Source organism: Bidens hawaiensis, unplaced genomic scaffold, assembly GCF_021521415.1.
Source record: "Bidens hawaiensis isolate Kalapana, Puna unplaced genomic scaffold, B.hawaiensis_p1.1 tig00031147_1, whole genome shotgun sequence".
In the NCBI taxonomy this organism is placed as follows: Eukaryota; Viridiplantae; Streptophyta; class Magnoliopsida; order Asterales; family Asteraceae; genus Bidens; species Bidens hawaiensis.
Genome location: NW_027495233.1, coordinates 36,888 through 44,780, shown reverse-complemented (window position 1 = coordinate 44,780; position 7,893 = coordinate 36,888). Strand labels below are relative to the sequence as shown.

Genomic DNA, 7,893 nt, shown 5'->3' with positions numbered 1-7,893 from the left:
TACAAGCAAATATAGAGAGAAGTTGTTGAAAAATTATCCGGGAATCATAAGTGTGTTTTTAGGTGTAATTGATCATCAAAATTGATACATAAGGTAAATACAAGTACAATGGTACTCTAAATATATGTTTTTCATTTAGTTTCAAGGGCTTAAACGAACAAAACCTTTACATACTTGTATTGAACCAATTGAACCCTAAAATCAATCATTATAATCAATTAGTTTATTAGCATTTTCTATCGATGTATCATCGATGTAAATGAAACACGTTTTAAAGTATCATGATGTTATGAATGATTTAGGAATTCAAATTGCATGTTTTGCTTTCATTGTTCATTGTAATTTTGACTTTGACATTTTCTAGTCAAAGTGTCCATTCGTTTATACCCATTCAGTTATCCAGTAACGAATGAGTTTCTCATTCCTGTTACTGTTGATAACGAATGTACACATTAGTTATGATTTTTAACGAATAAGGGTCATTCGTTAGTTAACAAAACGAATGACACTGATATATTGATATTTATATACATTTCCCTTGTATTTTTATTGTATTATTTTATAAGTTTTTGACCGTTTTTAGTTAAGACTTGTATACTACTAACATATTTGTGTTTTGTAGGTACCGGAAGTTGAACGTGGTTGAAAAAGGCAAAAAAAATGAGTCAAAATAAGCTTAAACAAGAAGCCGGAATATATCAAGAAGGAACCAGATTAATAGATGGTCGGACCGGCCGAAGCCGACCCTTAAGAGTACGCCGCGTCGCGCGACCAACTTTCTAATCCTGGTTACGCGGCGCCTAGAGAGTAGAATTCCAAATATTTCATGTTTTTGTCAGGTTTAAGGCTCATTTTCACAATATAAACACCATTAACCTTAATGAATTCTGTTGATTAAATTTTTTATTTCATAGACTAATTGAAGTTATAATTCAAATATGATTTCAAATAATGTGATACTAATCCATTCAAAAGATTATATCAGTTGTTTACTGTTTCATTGATTGTGATTTGTGTTCAAGTAGCTTAGATTATTAGATCTATGATCCTAACACACGCACACGCACACGCACACGCACACGCACACACATACACATATACGATTGATCTTTCTTCTCTCTTGAATGGATTTTATTACCATGCTTTCTTATTCTCCCAGATTTGAAACATGCTCTGATACCACTGTTGGTAATTCAATATGATCATAATCTGATATGAGGATTGAAGAACAAGAGACTAAAAAAACTTTCTATAATTGATGTATCGATCATATTTTTATAACAAGATGTTGATGGGTTTATATACCCTACCATGATAACTGCAATTCGTTATTAAAAAAAGAAAAAGACTAATAGTCCAGGGACTATTTGTATAACTCAGTTGAGATCAAAACCCTAACCTTATTATTATTGTTTTCTTTTCTTTCTGCCGTTGTCGGCCTATTTTGTTCTTGAATCAACAAAAAATGGTGAAGAAGAAAGAGAGGTCAGTGAACGTATCTGGAAAGCCAAAACACTCTCTGGACGTCAACAGAGATGCCGGAAACATGAACAAAAGCGGCGGAAGTGGGCGTTCCGCCGCCACTGTCCGCCGCCTTAAGATGTACAAGACGAGGCCGAAACGTGACGCAAAAGGAACGATTTTGAAATATGATTTGCAGTCAAAGGAGTTGCCTTGCACTCGTATTCAACCTGATCGCCGATGGTTCGGTAACACTCGGGTTGTAAATCAGAAAGAGCTTGAGTTCTTTCGTGAAGAGCTGCAAACTCGATTATCGAGTAATTACAATGTTATTCTTAAGGAGAGGAAGCTGCCCATGTCGTTATTGAATGATCATCAAAAGGTAAATCATTACCCAAAGATTTCAACTTGTATTAACTCTAATTTTTATTGTTTTTGTTGTTTTCTCAGCAATCCAGAGTTCATCTTCTTGATACCGAGTCACTTGCTGATGCATTTGGACCCAAGGGGAAGAGGAAATGCCCTAGATTAATGGCGGCTGATTACGAGTCACTTGTCAAGAGGGCTGATGGCTCTCATGGTAATCAGTCTCCTGTAGCTTTTCTAACTTTATCTTGGGAGTATACGCTAACATCTGTGCTAACTTTGTAGATGCATTTGAAGAAAAGTGTGGTGGTGTTGATGATCAAAATGTTGATGGATTTAGGGACCTTGTTCGCCACACAATGTTTGAAAAGGGTCAAAGTAAACGTATATGGGGCGAGCTTTACAAAGTCATTGACTCTTCTGATGTTGTTATTCAGGTTCGTAGTGCGCTAACTACCTTTGGGCTTATGTTTCTGATTATAGGTACTGGATGCTTGGGATCCACAAGGCACAAGATGCTACCATCTTGAAAAACATTTGAAGGAGCATTGCAAACACAAACACATGATTTTGTTGCTAAACAAGGTAACTATGATTAATTTTTGTACATCTTTAGGTTTTATGATTTTATCTCTCATTTGTCTCTACTTCCGTGAGTTACAAATGATCTTTGATAGATCTGTAACCGAACATTCTGTGAACCATGTGGCGGGAGGGTTGCTTATTTAATAAAAGCACGAACACAAAAAAGCTTTTTCTTCATTTAGGTAAATGAACAAACATGAACACATGTCTTTTCTGTTTTCTATGTTCATGAATTTTTTTTTACGGTTTTCATTTCTTTTTGTTTGTTTTGTTAAATGAACGAACATCAACACATGCCTTATTTGTTCTTTATTTAATGAATATTTTTTTACTGTTTTCATTTGAATTTGGTCACGTTTGTTTGTTTACATTTGTTAATGTATTCATCTAAGTTTATTAGATCCATTATAATCTAGTCTAGTTTCATTAACTTATTAGGCCCAAAACATTGATATTGACATTCACTTTTAAGTTGTGTTAGTTCAGTTATGTTTATTTATCCATGTTCTAACTTCAAAGTTCAATTATGTTTATTCAGGAACCGTTTGTTTATTTTATTAACGAACGCAAACACCTTTTTCTTAACGAACAAGAACACCACTTTGTGTTTGATCGTTTGTTCGGTTAAAGTTAAACCGATGAACACGAATCTGCTCTGTTAGTGTTTGTTTGGTTCGTATTTAGGCCCAATCATTGACCTTTCTTGTTGACTTTTTGTAGTGTGATTTGACTCCACCATGGGTCACGAAAGGATGGTTGCGGGTACTATCTAGGGAATATCCTACTCTAGCATTTCATGCAAGTATTACCAAATCTTATGGCAAGGTAAACCCTCTACATTATGGTTATTGTTGAAGTATTATTTATATTATTATTACTCATTTGTGTGTAAGCATTATTAGCTGTAGTATTCACATGATAATAATTCGATTTGTTGCTTGCAGAATTCTCTTCTGTCAGTTCTGCGACAATTTTCACGCTTAAAAAGTGACAAACAAGCAATATCGGTTGGATTTGTTGGGTATCCAAATGTTGGCAAGTCATCAGTAATCAATACGCTACGTACTAAAAATGTTAGTTATTTACTTTTTATTGTATAGAGGTCACAATGTGGTGGAATATCTGATGCTTATGTTAATATGTTATCTTGGTTTTCTAAATGATATGGGTCAGTTTAGGATTTTTTGTGGAGACAGTTTGGTTTCGTTATTACAATATTTTACTTTAGTTTCGGTATTATTATTTGCGTTTGAAAGTTTTGTGCTGAAACCAAACCGAAAACCAAAATTAAATTTTTGGATTTTTGAAAACCGTTGGTTTTAATTTTTACAATGGGTTTGGCTTTCTTTTTATTAATTATTTTGGTTTGAAAAATTTTTAGTTGAAAAAATGGCTCAGTTTTATCTACACAATTTAACATTGGGCCTTTAACATTGGGTCTACACAATTTATTTATTCATTTAATATTCTTGATTTATTTTGAAGTTATGGTTTGGTTAATTCTGATCGGCTCAGTCTTTTGGTTTCTGGTTATATCAAAACCAAAACCGTTTCGAAAAATCATGTTTTTAAACGCTAAACAAATTGTTTTTTCAATTGGGTCGGTGATTGCGGTTATGTTTTGGCTGTTTTGGTTTTGTGTACTCAATTAAACACTATATTATGAACTTGTAAATATACTTATTTGCTAACATATTTTTTGTTTCACAAAAGGTGTGTAAGGTGGCTCCGATTCCCGGAGAGACTAAAGTTTGTCAATACATAACGCTTACAAAGAAGATATTCTTGATTGATTGCCCTGGTGTTGTTTATGGCAGCAGGGATACCGAAACTGATATTGTTTTAAAGGGCGTGGTATGCTGTAAAAAAACGGCTTTTTAGATGCTTTTCGTTCATTTTCTTATACTTACCTCTGAAATTTTGTTATTATTTTTGCAGGTGTGAGTCACAAATTTGCATGATGCAACCGAGCATATTGGTGAAGTCTTGAAACGTGTCAAGAAAGAGCACCTTGAAAGGGCATACAAGATAAAAGATTGGTATGTTTTGTTTATTAATATATTCACATCGTTAATAACGAATCAATCTGAAGTGTATATGTCGCGATCCGAGCTTTGCTAGAGGTGTAGACGAGGCTGAGTTGACCTGGGCTGCAGATTTCTTAATATCAGGCTCAAATCATTTAACTTATTGAGCTGAAGCTAGGCTTGTTTCGAGTTTTATTCCTCAAGCTCGGCTTGTATACATATATAATAGGATCGCTTAGGCTTACAAGCCAGCTCATAACGGTAGCTCTACCTCGGGCTTGTTTATTAAACAATTACTACTAGGCTCGCGCAGTTGCGCTCAAGCTTAGTTTTATTTATATTTTCTAAAGCTCCAGCTTGGCTCGCGAGTCTTTTTTTTAAGGTTATATAAATATAGATCAAGTATGTTAAATAGAAGTTATATTTATAGTAGGCTCATTTAGGCAGCCAGCCAGCGTGAGCTTGATAACAAAAGCTTGGGCTAGGCCGCTAGGGCTCGTTTGTCGAAAAGAAATTAGTTTTAGGCTAGGGCCTCTTTCTCGTTGATCAGTTCGCCTCCGCTCTATTGAAAGGTTTCGGCTCGATTCGAGTATTTAGTGAGGCAATCTCGTGTAGCTCACAGGCCTTGTTTATTTCAGGTGAACTGCTGATCACAATTTAACTCTATTTTCATGTGTATATCAGGCAAACTTTTAAGGGTAATATTTTTTTTCAAATTTTATTCATTTTCAAGATACTATTGTCAAAGCATATAAGCCCAGCGAGTCAAATATAATTTTTATGATCATATATAATTAATATAACAAGTTGACATTTATGCGGAATCAAGAGTGTTTACTAAAACATGTCTCATGTTTTTCAGGGAGGAGAACCCGATCTAATGACTGCGGCAAAGATGGTTTTACATGATTGGCAGAGGGGTAAAATACCCTTCTTTGTTCCACCCCCAAAGCAAGATGATGTGGCAACCGAGCCTGAAGTTGAAGCTAGTGTGGAAGAGAAAGATGTGGTGGTGGATGAGAATAAAGAAGTGGCAGCAAAAAGAAGCATAAAAAACATTGTTTCATCACAACAGCTGAAGGATGTTCCTGTTCAAGAGGATCTTTTCACTGAGAATGAGTTAAAGGGAGAGGCTAAAGAAGAAGAATCATAGATTTTGTTTCTGTTTTTATTAATTTTGATAATAAGATATTACATGCATTTCCTTTTAACTTTAATTAATGTATTGTTTGTATGTTTTTTTATTAAGTTTTAGAGGTAAAAAGTAGAGTGATATTATGGTCATTTCATACTAATTTAATTGAACAAATAAATAGTGTTACAGAAAATGAAACCGTTGAGACTAGAGACTAAAAAAGCGTATTTTAAATTGTTAACTAACACTCTCATCCTATTTAATCTACACTTTTTGTTCTGACACATGACTTGAATCCTCACTTCTTTCATAAAAAGGTGATACTAGTTTGATCGCCAGTAAAGAAAAGCCAGACACTACATGTGAGAACACATAGTCATAGATAGATGACTGAAATGTTATGTGTTTATTTAGTATAATTTATAGATAAGCAAGACACTACATGTATCTTAAATACAGTAATTAAGGTTGATTGGTTCTTAGCTATCTAAGAACAAATTAAATATTGTAATTAAGCTTGATTGGTTCTTAGAGCTAGCTAAGAACAAAGTATTGAATCAACCGATTTAGGAACTAGGTAGTGGTTGGGGTGATGACATCTGATGAGTCTTGTTCATTAACGAGTGCACCCTCTTTGACTTTAATGGTAGCTACTACCACAACCTCATTTGATTTCGGACTCTCATCATTACTCTGAGTGCCAAAAGCATCTGATGGTTCCTGTTGGGGAGGATAGAACGGTTCCGATTGTGGAGGGTAGCTCAGTTCCAAGGCTGGAGAATAGATTGGCTCCAAAAGAGGTGGTATAGGGCTAAGACACCCGGGGTTAGTGCAACCCGGTTCCAAATGAGATGGTACACATCCTGGAGTAAGACACCCAGGGTTAGGTTGGGGGGCCCATCCTGGCTCTAAATGAGATGGTACACATCCGGGGGTAACACACCCATGGTTAGGCTGGGGCTGAGGAGCCCATCCTGGCTCCAAATGAGAAGGTGCACATCCAGGGGTAACACACCCAGGGTTTGGGTTAGGCTGGGGAGTCCAATCTGGCTCTGAGTTAGATGGTATGCATCCTGGAGTTAAACACCCTGGACTAGGCATGGTAGCAGAGCCTGATTCACATCCAGGGGGTACCATGAATTAGGAGCGCAAGCTGGTTGACATGCGGGGTTAGTTTGGGGAATGCAGTTTGGATGGCAAGCAGGGTTAGGTTGTAGAACGTAGTTTGGTTGGCATGCCCCTTGGGGAACACAGTTTGGTTGGCATGCAGAATTAGGTTGGGAAGCCCAGTGTGGTTGGCAATCAGGGTTAGGTTGGGGAACCCAAGCTGGTTGGCATGAAGGGTTAGGTTGGGGAACCCAGGCTGGTTTCCATTCAGGGTTTGTTAGGGAACGTAGTTTGGTTGGCATCCAGTGTTAGGTTGAGGTACGTAGTTTGGTTGGCATCCAGTGTTAGGTTGAGGAACGTAGTTTGGTTGGCATCCAATGTTAGGTTGGGGATTGTAGGATGGTGCCAACCCCCATGGAATCGGAAGCCGACCAAAAGGACGACCACAATCAATTTGATTAATATCGGTAAGGCTTGTAGGTGCAGGTGATGTAGATCCATGAACCACTTCTAACGGTTCACTACTATTTTCTTCAACCAGCTCAAGCTCAGTATCCGACAGATCATTTGGTGGCATGGGCTCATTTGCGGCTTGGCTTGATTCTTCACTAAGTTGCATTTTAGACTGTGTTAGCATGAATTCGGATGAACGGGCAGATCCTAACCTTGAGCCATGGCTAAGACCGAGAATCAATACCAAGAAACCTATGCAAATGCTATTTGGTGAAGCCATTTTTACTTGGTTTTTGATAATGCAAGATCAAGCTTTTATATGTATAGTTGAGGTGTGAATGAATCTTAAAACACATGACATGCATTCGTGTTGTGTCTGGAAGTTAGCCGTAAACTCTCATCATGCATTTTGCATGTTTGTATGAATTTTGAAACCACCAAACTAATCAATGTTGCATTTCAATACTAAGACCACATATAAAAGATATATTTTTGTTTTTTGTCATAACAGATCTGATGATCATTAGGTCAATATTAATTTTATATCCAATTTTCGTATTAGGATTTCCAAATTTTGTGGTTAAAAGGGTAACGGCATTTTAACATATCAGACTAATTTGACAAAAACCGAGTATTTGGATGTAATAAGTCTAGCAGTTTGTGCGAGTGGATTGGGTTAGTCGTCCGGATCACCAACCGGTTTGTGGTTTAATAGTTTGGTATTAAAAATTTGAACCGATTTTTTGTTTATATTTTGTA

At 36.4% G+C, this 7,893-nt stretch overlaps 1 pseudogene across 1 annotated transcript; it reads left to right on the top strand.

The window, feature by feature from the left end:
• Window positions 1-1,444: 1,444 nt before the first annotated feature.
• On the top strand, window positions 1,445-5,664 carry LOC143581702 (nuclear/nucleolar GTPase 2-like; annotated as a pseudogene). The gene is made up of 10 exons (XR_013143873.1): window positions 1,445-1,843; window positions 1,912-2,041; window positions 2,113-2,264; window positions 2,311-2,412; window positions 3,133-3,237; window positions 3,357-3,485; window positions 4,126-4,266; window positions 4,351-4,455; window positions 5,078-5,137; window positions 5,302-5,664. The product of XR_013143873.1 is annotated as a nuclear/nucleolar GTPase 2-like (transcript).
• The last annotated feature ends 2,229 nt before the right edge of the window (window positions 5,665-7,893 follow it).